Raw genomic sequence first — 14,532 nt, forward strand, 5'->3', positions numbered from 1 at the left:
GTGCCAGACAACCTGGGGGATATCTGTATTGTCTGGGGCGTTGGGGGGCGAAGGGGGCTGTGAATCGCCAGCAACCCCCACAGAGGGCGTCTCCAAGGGAGGGTGGATGCCAGGGGGCGGTCGGCAGGGGGAGAGGTGGGTATAAGACCCCCACATATCCAGGGAAGGTCAACCTGTGTCGGAGCCATGAGCTACCCCCCCGTCGGCTCTTTCTAGCCATCTATTGGCATTGTGCGCACATATCTGTCTAGCTGTGTCTATCCATCCCCGTAACATGTACCTGTCTGTCCATCCATCCCAATACATCCCTACCTGTCTGTCCATCCCCGTAACATCTACCTGTCTGTCCATACATCCCCCTACATCTCTACCTGTCTGTCCCTTGATCAACATACATATCTACCTGTCTGTCCGTCCATCCCCAGACATAATTACCTGTCTGTCCATCTGTCTCCATACATATCTATCTGGCTGTCTGCACACCCAATACATATCTATCTGTCTGTCTGTCTGCCTTTTCCCGTACATAACTATCTATCTAGCCAGACAGCCAGACCTCCCTCGCCATACGTATCTGTCCATTACCGTATCTATCTGGCTATCCATCCATCTGCCTTTTCTGATACATATCTATCTACCTCCCTCCTTACCCAGACATATATATCCATCCCCATCCACCCCCTCTATCTATCTATCTATCTATCTATCTATCTATCTATCTATCTATCTATCTATCTATCTATCTATCTATCTATCACCATAACAGAGGCTCAACTTAAATGTATCCCCCAAATTAAAAAACATAGTAAGAGAACCAAAAAAGAGCCACCGTGGCTAAACAACCAAGTACGAGAAGCCGCGAGAGGCGAAAAGGCATCCTTTAAAAAATGGAAGTTAAATCTCAGTGAGGAAAAGAGAAAGGAGCGTGAACACTGGCTAATGAAGTGTAAAAATACAAGGACGGCCAAAAAAGAGTTTGAGGAACACCAGCCAAAATCGCAAAAAGTAATAGCAATTTTTTTTAGAAGTACATCAGAAGCATGAAGCCTGCTAAACAACCAGTGGGGCCACTGGACGATGGAGGTGCTAAAGGAGCACTCAAGGACATTAAGGCCATTGCAGAGAAACTAAATGAATTCTTTGCATCGGTTTTCATGGCTGAGGACGTGAGGGAGATTCCCAAACCTGAGCCAGTCTCTTTAGGTGACAGATCTGAGGAACTGTCCCAGATTGAGGTGTCATTAGGGCAGGTTTTGGAAGAAATTGATAAATTAAACAGCAATAAGTCACCAGGACCAGATGGGATTCACCCAAGAGTTCTGAAGGAACTCAGATGTGAAATTGCAGAACTACTAATTGTGGTCTGTAACCTATCATTTAAATCAGCTTCCGTACCAGCTGACTGGAGGATAGCTAATGTGACGCCAATTTTTAAAATGGGCATCGGTAAGCCTGACTTCAGTATTGGGCAAACTGGTTGAAACTATAATAAAGGACCATATTGTCAGACATGTAGATGAACATAATTTGTTGAGGAAGAGTCAGCAGGGGTTTTGTAAAGGAAAATCATACCTCACCAATCTACTAGAATTTTTTGAGGCGGTCAACAAGCATGTGGACCAAGGGGATCCAGTGGATATAGTGGACTTAGATTTTCAGAAAGCCTTTTGACAAGGTCTCTCACCAAAGGCTCTTATGCAAAGTAAGCTGCCACGGGATAAGAAGGAAGGTCCTCTCATGGCTTGGTAACTGGTTAAAAGATGGGGAACAAAGGGTAGGAATAAATGGCCAGTTTTCAGAATGGAGAGAGGTAAATAGTGGTGTCCCCTAAGGGTCTGTACTGGGACCAGTCCTGTTCAACATATTCATAAAGGATCTGGAGAAAGGGGTAACCAGCGAGGTGGCAAAATTTGCAGATGACACAAAATGACTAAAGATAGTTAAGACCCAGGCTGACTGCGAAGAGCTACAAAAGGATCTCACAAAACTGGTGACTGGGCAGCACAATGGCAGATGAAATTTCATGTTCATCAATGCAAAGTAACGCACATTGGAAAACATAATCCCAATCACACATGTAAAATGATGGGGTCTAAATTAGCTGGTACCACCCAAGAAAGAGATATTGGAGTCATTGTGGATAGTTCTCTGAAATTATCCACTCAATGTGCAGCCGCAGTCAAAAAAGCGAACAGAACGTTGGGAATCATTAAGAAAGGAATGGATAATAAGACAGAAAATATCCTGTTGCCTCCATATAAATCCATGGGACGCCCACACCTTGAGCACCGCGTGCAGATGTGGTGGCCCCATCTCAAAAAAGATTGATTGGCACTGGAAAAGGTTCAAAAAAGGGCAAGAAAAATGATTCGGGGTCTGGAACGGCTTCTGTACGAGGAGAGATTAGTAAGACTGAGACTTTTCAGCTCGGAAAAGAGACGGCTGAGGAGGGATATGCGAGAGGTCTATAAAATCATGACGGGTGTAGAGGAAGTGGATAAGGAAGTGTTTACTCCTTCTCATAACACAAGAACTAGGGGGTCACCAAATGAAATGAATAGGCAGCAGGTTGAAAACAAACAAAAGGACGTATTTCTTCACACAGCGCACAGTCAACCTCTGCCTTGAGGATGTTGTGAAGGCCAAGACCATAACAGGGTTCAAAAAAGAACTAGATAAGTTCCTGGAGGACGGGTCCATCAATGGCTATTAGCCAGGCTGGGCAGGGAGGGTGTCCTCAGCCTCTGTTTGCCAGAAGCTGGGAATGGGCGACAGGGGATGGATCACTTGATGATTCCCTGCTCTGTTCATTCCCTCTGGGGCACCTGGCCTTGGCCGCTGTGGGAAGACAAGATGCTGAGCTAGATGGATCCTTGGTCTGACCCAGTCTGGCCGTTCTTATGTTCTTCTCTTCTATCTATCTATCTATCTATCTATCTATCTATCTATCTATCTATCCATCCCCATACACCCCCTCTGTCTATCCATCCACCCATTCCTTTATCTATCTATCCAGGCAGCCAGCCCTCCCCATGAATATCTGTCCATTACCATATCTATCTATCACACCCCCATACATCTTTCTTTCACATTTCCGGGTCTCCCCCTCTCTCCACGTCCCATGCCAGGCTGCAAGATCGAGGTGCGGACCCGGTTAAGCCCCTCGCCCCCCAACATCCACCTCCGAAGGCCCCTTCCCGTCCCTCTCCTCCCCGGCAGAGGCCCGCGGCGCCGACCGGAGATGGCCCGAGAGCAGACGGGGAAGACCGAGATGGAGCGAACACCTCAGTTTACGAAGCACAGTCTTTATCGCCTCCCCAGCCTCTGTCTCGCTCTCGGGCCACCGTGTGTTTTTTTTTATCCGCCGTGCCAATGCGGGGAGGGAGACAATGAACGTGTGCGAGGCCGGATTGGCCACCGGGGCGGCCGGTCTCCTTGCAAACAAAAGCCATGCTGGAAATCTCTGTCTTTGCTTCCCTTTGGCTTGGGGGGCGGGGGGGTTTAAGACGTCTCCGACGGGGATTGGGTTTGTTCAATCCAGTTTGTGAAACTTGTGCCAAACTTTGGGGTGGTCGGGGGGGGCGGGGTTGTTTTCAGCAGGGGCCTTATGTTGGTGCCAAACGACACTCACTGCCCCCCACCCCTTTCCACGCCCAGCTGTCCTGTCGTTGTCCGGACATGGCAATCGTTCGGTTTGGAAATCCAAGATGGCCGCCTGTGCGGTGAAATCCAAGATGGCGACCAAGGGGGTGCAACGCCAGAGGGCCACCAGTGTGGTGAATAATCCCGTGGGCTGAAATCCAAGGTGGCTCCCACGGCGGCGAAATGCACGTTGGTTGCCAGTGTGCCAAAATCCAAGACGGCCGCTCGCGCGGGGCCTTCCAAGATGGCCACCTGGACGCTGAAATCCAAGATGGTTGCCCCGGGCCGTGAAATCCAAAATGGCTTCTTGGATGGTAAAATCCAAGGTGGGCCGCTTGTACGCCGCGATCAGAGACGAGGCCCGTGTTTCTCAAATCCAAGATGGCGGATGCCAGCCGGTGTTCTGAATTCCAAGATGGCCGCCTAGGAGGGACTTCCTTTTCCTAACTCCACGATGGCTGCCGGTGGGGAGAGGAAGGGGCCTCCCTGATTGAAAATCCAACCTGGCTGCCCGTGGCGCGTTTCTGGCCACCCGTGGGCCCCGTGGGCCATCCTCGGTCTACCATCAAAGATGGCCGCTGGCAGGCTCCTGTCATTCTCATGTTCAACATGGCCGCCATGGGGGCTCTTTCCCTGGCCTTCCGTCATGCTGGCCATGGTCTCAGCCCTTGGCCCGGCCTACCATCAAGATGGCTACCACGGCAAACCCTTCCCCGGCCTACTGTCAAGATGGACGTCCTCCTTGGCCTACAACCAAGATGGCCGCCAGGAACGTCAACTCCCCCAGGCAGCGAGGGGAGCAGTCACCCCCTCTGCCCCTCGCCAGCCCACCCCCCACATATCAGAGAGCCTCTATTTTTATTCCTGAGACCAGGGAGGAGCTATTTTGGGGGGACCCCATGCCAGAGACCCCGAAACTTTGGACCCCCCCCTTCCCAAACCAGGATCGAAGGAGACAAGAGACACGACAAAGGGACTATTTTTTTTTTTTTGGTTCGTGTCTCCCCTCCCCCAGCGTGGACCTTGGGGGGGCGGAGCCGTGGGGCGCGGAGGCGGAGCCGTGGGGCGCAGGGAGCTGTACACATTTTTAAAACCTTGCAAGAAACGAAACTTATTGTAAATATAAAACCAAAAAAGTTTAACCGACTCGGCTTGCGCTGACCCCAGCCCGACAGCTTTCCTCGACCCCGTCTCCTCCTTCCCCACACACACCTCTATAGTCACCCCCACGCTGAGATATGAAAGTGATTGGGGATCACCGCCAGGGCCCTCACTCCCGACCCACAACACTGGGGACTGGCTGGCTCAGGGGGGCAGGGGCCTGTCCCCTCTAGGGGGCACCAGCTCCCACCCGGACCCAGGGCAGGGACTGGCTGGCTTGGGGGGGCGGGAATGGGGCAGGGGCCTGTCCCCTCTAGGGCGTGCATCATGCCGCAGGAGGCAGAGTTTTGAGGTAAAAGGGGTGGAGTCTCTGCCCCCCACTTTTCAGGAAGAGGGGGAGGTGGGGACTCATCCATCTAAAGCAAGACACCTCCCAGGTTGAGTGGGGGTCAGAGATTCTGGGCCCAGCCCCCCCTGCTCTGACCCCCCAGCCCCCACTCCCCTCCCAGAGCCGGGGAGAGAACCCAGGAGTCCTGGCTCCCAGCCCCCCCTGCTCTGACCCCCCAGCCCCCACTCCCCTCCCAGAGCTGGGGAGAGAACCCAGGAGTCCTGGCTCCCAGTCTTCTCCCTTGCAGGGGCAATTCCTGGCTCCTCCAGTCCAAGCCTCTCCCAGCAGGGGGCGCTGTGCATTGGGGGGGGAGCAGAGGAATCTAGGACACTTCACCCCCACCCCCAGGCTTCCCCCCCAGCACTGCGAGGAGCAGCAGAGCTCGGCGCTGACCTAGATATTTCTGCAAACGGTGCAAGATCCCGGCGCTGATGATGCAGCACCAGGAGGGAAAGACACTAACTGGGGGGAGGGGTGCTGTGGGGCAGGGGGCTCAGCAGGGGGCGCTCTGACTGCAGGGCAGCGCTAGAGGGCGCTGTGGGGCAGGGAAGGGGGCGGGGGGTTCAGCAAGGGGCGCTCTACCCTGGTAGGCAGTGCTGGCCCCAGGGGGGCGCTAGGGGGCGCTGTGGGGCAGGGAACGGGGTGGGAGGCTCAGCAGGGGGCGCTCTCCCCTGGTAGGCAGTGCTGGCCCCAGGGCGGCACTAGGGGGCGCTGTGGGTCGGGGCTCAGCAGGGGGCAGCAGGGGGCGCTCTCCCCTGGCAGGCAGGGCTGGCCCCAGGGTGGCACTAGGGGGCGGTGTGGATCAGGGGCTCAGCAGGGGGCGCTCTCCCCTGCCAGGCAGGGCTGGCCCCAGGACGGCGCTAGGGGGCGCTGTGGGGCAGGGAGCAGGGTGGGGGGCTCAGCAGGGGGCGCTCTCCCCTGGCAGGCAGGGCTGGCCCCAGGGCGGCGCTAGGGGGCGCTGTGGGGCAGGGAGCAGGGTGGGGGGCTCAGCAGAGGGTGCTCTCCCCTGGCAGGCAGGGCTGGCCCCAGGACGGCGCTAGGGGGCGCTGTGGGGCAGGGAGCAGGATGGGGGGGGCTCATTTAGAAGATGCTCCAGCCCAGAAGCCGCTGCATTTAATTCGTTGCCAAAATTTGCCTAACGCATCGTGTCTGCTGACCCATGGCTGATAGATCCCACCCCACACTGCGGGGGGCTGCGGGTCGGGAGTGAGGGGCACCGGCAGGGCTGGGGGGGCTGCAGGTCGGGAGTGAGGGGCACCGGCAGGGCTGGGGGGGCTGCAGGTCGGGAGTGAGGGGCACCGGCAGGGCTGGGGGCTGCAGGTCGGGAGTGAGGGGCACCGGCAGGGCTGGGGGGGCTGCAGGTCGGGAGTGAGGGGCACCGCTCATTAGGATTCGCTCCCTGTCGCTGGGTGCTATAAATAGCCGCCTGCGCGAATCCCGGCTGCAGCGCTGGGAGGGGGGGAATTGCGGGGGGGGGGGCAGGCGTAACCATGGCAACGCAGTTGTCCAGGAGATCACCCTGCATTGAGGAGAAACAGAACGTGGCGGGGGCGGGGGGGGGCTGGGAGCCAGGACTCCTGGGTTCTCTCCCCAGCTCTGGGAGGGGAGTGGGGGCTGGTGGGTCAGAGCAGGGGAGGCTGGGAGCCAGGACTCCTGGGTTCTCTCCCCAGCTCTGGGAGGGGAGTGGGGGCTGGTGGTTAGAGCACGGGGGGCTGGGAGCCAGGACTCCTGGGTTCTCTCCCCAGCTCTGGGAGGGGAGTGGGGGCTGGTGGTTAGAGCAGGGGGGCTGGGAGCCAGGACTCCTGGGTTCTCTCCCCAGCTCTGGGAGGGGAGTGGGGGCTGGTGGGTCCGAGCAGGGGGGCTGGGAGCCAGGACTCCTGGGTTCTCTCCCTGGCTCTGGGAGGGGAGTGGGGGCTGGTGGGTCAGAGCGGGGGGGGCTGGGAGCCAGGACTCCTGGGTTCTCTCCCCGGCTCTGGGAGGAGAGTGGGGGCTGGTGGGTTAGAGCAGGGGGGCTGGGAGCCAGGACTCCTGGGTTCTCTCCCTGGCTGTGGGAGGGGAGTGGGGGCTGGTGGGTCAGAGCAGGGGGGCTGGGAGCCAGGACTCCTGGGTTCTCTCCCCAGCTCTGGGAGGAGAGTGGGGGCTGGTGGGTTAGAGCAGGGGGGGCTGGGAGCCAGGACTCCTGGGTTCTCTCCCCGGCTCTGGGAGGGGAGTGGGGGCTGGTGGGTCAGAGCAGGGGAGGCTGGGGGCGGGGGGGGGACTAGGTGCCTCCTGCATTGTGCCACACACGTGCTTCCCTTGCCCCCCATCTCCTGTAGGGTGAGACCCCAGCCCCCCTGAGCCAGCCACTCCCCGCCCTGGGGCCGGGTGGACACTCACACACACAGACCCCACTAGGGGGCAGCAAGGCCCCGCCCTCCCCCATGTCACAATGGTGTCTGTCGCCCCCTGCAGGATGCCCCTGGAAGTGCATCACAAAGCTCCAGGCCGGGGCTCCCCGCCTCCCCTCTTTCCCCACTCAGCTGTGCCTGCAGGGTGGGGGGCAGGGATGCAGGGCCCGGCTCGCAGGGCCCCACCCCCTCTCCAATGGGGGAGACCCCCTGCCACGGGTGCCCCCTAACCGGCCCCTGCTGCCTGGACGTTCAGGACACTGTCATCCTCCTGGTGGCGCTCGTCCTGGGGGTGCAGGTCGCCCTGAAGATCGTGACGGTGGTGGGTGGTGCTGGGGGGCAGGATGGGGGCAGCAGGGGGCGCTCTCCCCTGGCAGGCAGGGCTGGCCCCAGGGCGAAGTTAGGGGGCGCTGTGTGGCACGGACTGAGGCCAGGGGGCGCTGTGGGGCAGGGAGTGGGGCAGGGGTTGGAGCCAGGGGACGCTGTGGGGCAGGCAGTGGGGCAGGGGCTGGCCCCAGGGGCGCTGTGGGGCAGGCAGTGGGGCAGGGGCTGGCGCTACGGGGGCTGGGGCTAGGGGGCGCTGTGGGGCAGGGAGCAGGGCGGGGGGGGCTCAGCATGAGACGCTATTCCGAGGCAGGCAGGGGAGCTGTGGGGCAGGCAGTGGGGCAGAGGCTGGCACCAGGGGGCGCTGTGGGGCAGGCAGGGGAGCAGGGGCTGGCGCCAGGTGGCGCTGTGGGGCAGGCAGTGGGGCAGGGGCTGGCGCCAGGGGGCGCTGTGGGGCAGGGAGCAGGGCGGGGGGGGCTCAGCATGAGACGCTATTCCGAGGCAGGCAGGGGAGCTGTGGGGCAGGCAGTGGGGCAGAGGCTGGCACCAGGGGGCGCTGTGGGGCAGGCAGGGGAGCAGGGGCTGGCGCCAGGTGGCGCTGTGGGGCAGGCAGTGGGGCAGGGGCTGGCGCCAGGGGGCGCTGTGGGGCAGGGAGCGGGCGGAGGAGGTGGTTGGGCTGCTGCCCCCCAGAAGTGGCTGCGTTCCCCCCGCTCAGCCCGGCCCCGCTCCGCTCCCCAGATCTGCTGCCAGCTCTGGACGCTGCTCGCGGGGCTCGCAGGCCGCTTGGCGCCCGAGGGTAAGTCGGGGGGCGGGTCTGGGAGCGGGGGCCCCTCCCTGCGGGAAGGGCTGGGGGGGGAGCCGGGGAGGAGCAAGAGGGGAACAGACGGGGGGGCCCTGCCCACCTCCTGCGCCCCACGGGGAACGGCTGGGAGGGGGGGTCCGGGTCATCCCTGGCTTGCGGCTTCTGCAGTCCCCCCTTCCCTCCTTCCCCAGTCCTGCCTTCCTCCCCCATTCCCCCCTTCTTCCCTTCTCCATTCCTCCCTTCTCCATTCCTCCCTTCCTCCCCCATTCCTCCATTCCTCCCTTCCCTCCTTCCCCAGTCCTGCCTTCCTCCCCCATTCCCCCCTTCCTCCCTTCTCCATTCCTCCCTTCCTCCCCCATTCCTCCCTTCTTCCCTTCTCCATTCCTCCCTTCCTCCCCCATTCCTCCATTCCTCCCTTCCCTCCTTCCCCAGTCCTGCCTTCCTCCCCCATTCCCCCCTTCCTCCCTTCTCCATTCCTCCCTTCCTCCCCATTCCTCCCTTCTTCCCTTCTCCATTCCTCCCTTCCTCCCCCATTCCTCCATTCCTCCCTTCTCCATTCCTCCCTTCTCCATTCCTCCCTTCCTCCCCCATTCCTCCATTCCTCCCTTCCCTCCTTCCCCAGTCCTGCCTTCCTCCCCCATTCCCCCCTTCTTCCCTTCTCCATTCCTCCCTTCCTTCCTCCCTTCCTCCCCCATTCCTCCATTCCTCCCTTCTCCATTCCTCCCTTCCTTCCTTCCTCCCTTCCCTCCTTCCCCAGTCCTGCCTTCCTCCCCCATTCCCCCCTTCTTCCCTTCTCCATTCCTCCCTTCCTTCCTCCCTTCCTCCCCCATTCCTCCATTCCTCCCTTCTCCATTCCTCCCTTCCTTCCTTCCTCCCTTCCCTCCTTCCCCAGTCCTGCCTTCCTCCCCCATTCCCCCCTTCTTCCCTTCTCCATTCCTCCCTTCCTTCCTCCCTTCCTCCCCCATTCCTCCATTCCTCCCTTCTCCATTCCTCCCTTCCTTCCTTCCTCCCTTCCCTCCTTCCCCAGTCCTCCCTTCCTCCCCCATTCCCCCCTTCCTCCCTTCTCCATTCCTCCCTTCCTCCCTTCTCCATTCCTCCCTTCTCTCCTTCCCCAGTCCTGCCTTCCTCCCCCATTCCTCCCTTCCTCCCTTCTCCATTCCTCCCTTCCTTCCTTCCTTCCTCCCTTTCTTCTCCATTCCTCCCTTCCTTCCTTCCTTCCCTCCTTCCTCCCCCATTCCTCCCTTCTCCATTCCTCCATTCCTCCCTTCTCCATTCCTCCCTTCCTTCCTTCCTCCCTTCCCTCCTTCCCCAGTCCTGCCTTCCTCCCCCATTCCTCCCTTCTCCATTCCTCCCTCCCTTCCTCCCCCATTCCTCCATTCCTCCATTCTCCATTCCTCCCTTCCTTCCTTCCCCCCTTCCCTCCTTCCCCAGTCCTGCCTTCCTCCCCCATTCCTCCCTTCCTCCCTTCTCCATTCCTCCCTTCCTTCCTTCCTTCCTCCCTTTCTTCTCCATTCCTCCCTTCCTTCCTTCCTTCCCTCCTTCCTCCCCCATTCCTCCCTTCTCCATTCCTCCATTCCTCCCTTCTCCATTCCTCCCTTCCTTCCTTCCCCCCTTCCCTCCTTCCCCAGTCCTGCCTTCCTCCCCCATTCCCCCCTTCCTCCCTTCTCCAGTCATTCCTCCCTTCCTTCCTTCCTCCCTTCCCTCCTTCCCCAGTCCTGCCTTCCTCCCCCATTCCCCCCTTCCTCCCTTCTCCATTCCTCCCTTCCTTCCTTCCTCCCTTCCCTCCTTCCCCAGTCCTGCCTTCCTCCCCCATTCCTCCATTCCTCCATTCTCCATTCCTCCCTTCCCTCCTTCCCCAGTCCTGCCTTCCTCCCCCATTCCTCCATTCCTCCATTCTCCATTCCTCCCTTCTTCCCTTCTCCATTCCTCCCTTCTCCATTCCTCCCTTCCTTCCTCCCCCATTCCTCCATTCCTCCATTCTCCATTCCTCCCTTCTTCCCTTCTCCATTCCTCCCTTCTCCATTCCTCCCTTCCTCCCCCATTCCTCCATTCCTCCCTTCTCCATTCCTCCCTTCCTCCCTTCTCCATTCCTCCCTTCTCCATTCCTCCTTCCTCCCTTCCTTCTCCATTCCTCCCTTCCTCCCTTCTCCATTCCTCCCTTCCTTCCTCCCTTCCTCCCCCATTCCTCCATTCCTCCCTTCTCCATTCCTCCCTTCCTTCCTTCCTCCCTTCCCTCCTTCGCCAGTCCTGCCTTCCTCCCCCATTCCTCCATTCCTCCCTTCTCCATTCCTCCCTTCCTTCCTTCCTCCCTTCCCTCCTTCGCCAGTCCTGCCTTCCTCCCCCATTCCTCCATTCCTCCCTTCCCCAGTCATTCCTCCATTCCTCCCTTCTCCCTTCCTTCCTTCATTCCTTCCTTCCTCCCTTCTCCATTCCTCCCTTCCCTCCTTCGCCAGTCCTGCCTTCCTCCCCCATTCCTCCCTTCCTCCCTTCTCCATTCCTCCCTTCCTTCCTCCCTTCCTCCCCCATTCCTCCCTTCTCCATTCCTCCCTTCCTTCCTCCCTTCCTCCCTTCTTCCCTTCTCCATTCCTCCCTTCTCCATTCCTTCCTTCCTTCCTCCCTTCCTCCCCCATTCCTCCATTCCTCCCTTCTCCATTCCTCCCTTCCTTCCTTCCTCCCTCCCCCATTCCTCCCTTCTTCCCTTCTCCATTCTTCCCTTCTCCATTCCTCCCTTCCTCCCCCATTCCTCCATTCCTCCCTTCTCCATTCCTCCCTTCCTTCCTTCCTCCCTTCCCTCCTTCCCCAGTCCTGCCTTCCTTCCTTCCCCAGTCATCCCTTCCCTCCTCCCTCCCTTCCTTCCTTCCCTCCCTCCTCCATTCCTCCCTTCCCTCCTTCTCCAGTCATCCCTTCCTCCCTTCCTTCCTTCCTCCCTTCCTTCCTCCCCCATCCCTCCCTTCCTCCCTTCTCCATCCCTCCATTCCTCCCTTCTCCCTTCCTTCCTTCCCGTCATCCCTTCCCTTCTCCATCCCTCCCTTCCTCCCTTCTCCATTCCTCCCTTCCTTCCTTCCTTCCTTCCCCAGTCATCCCTCCCTTCCTTCCTTCCTCCCCCATTCCTCCCTTCCTCCCTTCTCCATCCCTCCATTCCTCCCTTCTCCCTTCCTTCCTTCCCGTCATCCCTTCCCTTCTCCATCCCTCCCTTCCTCCCTTCTCCATTCCTCCCTTCCTTCCTTCCCTCCTTCCTCCCTTCCTCCCTTCTCCATTCCTCCCTTCCTTCCTTCCTTCCTTCCTTCTCCATTCCTCCCTTCCCTCCTTCCCCAGTCATTCCTCCCTTCCCTCCTCTCCATTCCTTCCTCCCTTCCCTCCTTCCCCAGTCCTGCCTTCCTTCCTTCCCCAGTCATCCCTTCCCTCCTCCCTCCCTTCCTTCCTTCCCTCCCTCCTCCATTCCTCCCTTCCCTCCTTCCCCCGTCATTTATCCCTTCCTTCCTTCCTTCCCCAGTCCTGCCTTCCTTCCCTCCTTCCTCCCTTTCTTCCCCAGTCCTGCCTTCCTCCCCCATCCCTCCCTTCCTTCTCCATCCCTCCCTTCCTCCCTTCTCCATTCCTCCCTTCCCTCCTTCCCCAGTCATCCCTTCCTCCCTTCCTTCCTTCCTTCCTCCCCCATCCCTCCCTTCCTCCCTTCTCCATCCCTCCATTCCTCCCTTCTCCCTTCCTTCCTTCCCGTCATCCCTTCCCTTCTCCATCCCTCCCTTCCTCCCTTCTCCATTCCTTCCTTCCTTCCTTCCCCAGTCATCCCTTCCTCCCTTCCTTCCTTCCTTCCTTCCTCCCCCATTCCTCCCTTCCTCCCTTCTCCATTCCTCCCTTCCTTCTCCATCCCCTCCTTCCTCCCTTCTCCATCCCTCCCTTCTCCCTTCCTTCCTTCCCCAGTCATCCCTTCCTCCCTTCCTTCCTTCCTTCCCCATCCCTCCCTTCCCAGTCATCCCTTCCTTCCTTCCTTTCTTCCTCATTCATCCTTTCTTTCTTTCTTTCTTTTACTCACTCATTTTTTTCTGTCTTTCTTTGTCTTTCTCACTCACTCGTTTCTTTCTTTCTTTTTCTCACTCATTTCTTTCTCTCGTTAATCCTTTCCTTCCTTCTTTCTTTTTCTCACTCTCTCATTTTTCTTGCTTTCTTTCTCTCTTTCTCATTAATCCTTTCCTTATTTATTTCTTTCATTAATTAATTTCATTAATCCATTCTTTCTTTCTTTCTCATTAATCGTTTTTCTTTCTTTCTTTTTCTTTTTCTCACATTTTTTATTTCTCATTAATTCTTCCTTTCTTTCTCGCCCTCGCAGCACCCCCACCCCAGCCGCCCGATTCCTCCGTCCAGAAGCCTCGCTGCCCGACGCACGACCTGAGGCCGATCTCTCCCCGTGACCGGCGCCCCACTCCCTGGGGGCTCCCGCTGCCTCGGCGCTGCCCGCCGTGCCCATGGAAGCCCGTGCGGCTCACCATGGATGTCAACCTGCACCGGGACCCACCCCGGCACGACCACGAGGCCCCTCGGGACTCCCTTCAGCCCCGCCACAATGCCCCGGGGCCCTACCATAACTGCACCTGCCCCCGGGCCTCATCGGCCCCCTCCGCCCTGCCCCGAGACGCCAGCTGCCCCAAGCCACGCCCGGCCACCGTCTCCCGCGGCACCGACGCTTGCCCGGTGCCCGGGGTCCGGTTCAGCCACGCCAGCCGGGAGGAGCTCGCCTCGTCGGGCGCCAACTCCCAGCACCAGCGGCCCACCAAGGTCTACATCTACCCCGTCCACCCGGAGACGCCGCCCGCCAGTCACGACCCATCGCCCGGGCGCCGGGAGCTGCGCTGGAAGGAGGACACGGAGAGGCCAGCAGGGGGCGCCGGGCAGAGTCGGGACGGGGCCACCGACACCGCGGACGGGGCGGCGGGGAAGCAGGCGCCGCCCGGTGGCCGCGCCCAGTACTACAAACTGCAGGAGCCCTCCATGCAGGATTGGGTCTACCGGCCCATCAAGGAGCCGCCGTGGAACTGGAACCAAGTGGGCTAAAGTGGGGCCCTTCCCACCCCTCAGCTTGGAAAATAAAGTGTAAAGCTGCTTGGTATAGGGGTGTGCCTGACCCCAGCCCCCCATTCCTACCACTAGACCCCACTCCCCTCCCGGAGCCAGGGAGAGAACCCAGGAGTCCTGGCTCCTAGCCCCCCCTACTCTAACCACCAGCCCCCACTCCCCTCCCAGAGCCAGGGAGGGAACCCAGGAGTCCTGGCTCCCAGTACTCCCTGCTCTGACCCACCAGTCTCCACTCCCCTCCCAGAGCTGGGGAGAGAACCCAGGAGTCCTGGCTCCCAGCCCCCCTGCTCTAACCACCAACCCCCACTTAGAGCCAGGGAGAGAACCCAGGAGTCCTGCCTTCCAGCCCACCCTGCTCTAACCACCAGCCCCTACTCCCCTCCCAGAGCCTGGGAGAGAACCCAGGAGTCCTGGCTGCAAATCTCATGACAGTGGGTTGAATTGGGTGCTCACAAATCACACCACGCGGGGAGGGTACTAGTATGGGGGGGGGTGACATCAACTGGCAGTGTCTTCAGGGGAAAAGATAGCACAGGACTACAGCCCCCAGCATGCTTTGTGGGGTGGTTTTTATCCTGAAGAAACTACAGCTCCCAGGTTGCATATAGCTCAGAATCGCCTCCAGTTTTGGTGTTTCATTTTAATGTCCATGTGGCCCTGCAAAATGGTCTCGTCCCAAATGGGCCCTGCAGTGATACAGAAGGAGGCCGATGGACTGCTGGGGGTTGGGATGGAGCCCTACACTTCCCAGAGTGCACTGGGCAAGGGAGATGGGCAGGACTACAATTCCCAGGAGGCACTGGGGCATTCGCTGGACT

The 14,532-nt window shown here is 59.4% G+C and overlaps 1 protein-coding gene; it reads right to left on the minus strand.

Annotated features, from left to right (window-relative positions):
- The window catches only part of SOX15 (SRY-box transcription factor 15), a 137,819-nt gene that overhangs the window by 6,139 nt on the left and 117,148 nt on the right, over positions 1-14,532 (minus strand).

Source organism: Gopherus flavomarginatus, chromosome 23, assembly GCF_025201925.1.
Source record: "Gopherus flavomarginatus isolate rGopFla2 chromosome 23, rGopFla2.mat.asm, whole genome shotgun sequence".
NCBI lineage: Eukaryota > Metazoa > Chordata > Testudines > Testudinidae > Gopherus > Gopherus flavomarginatus.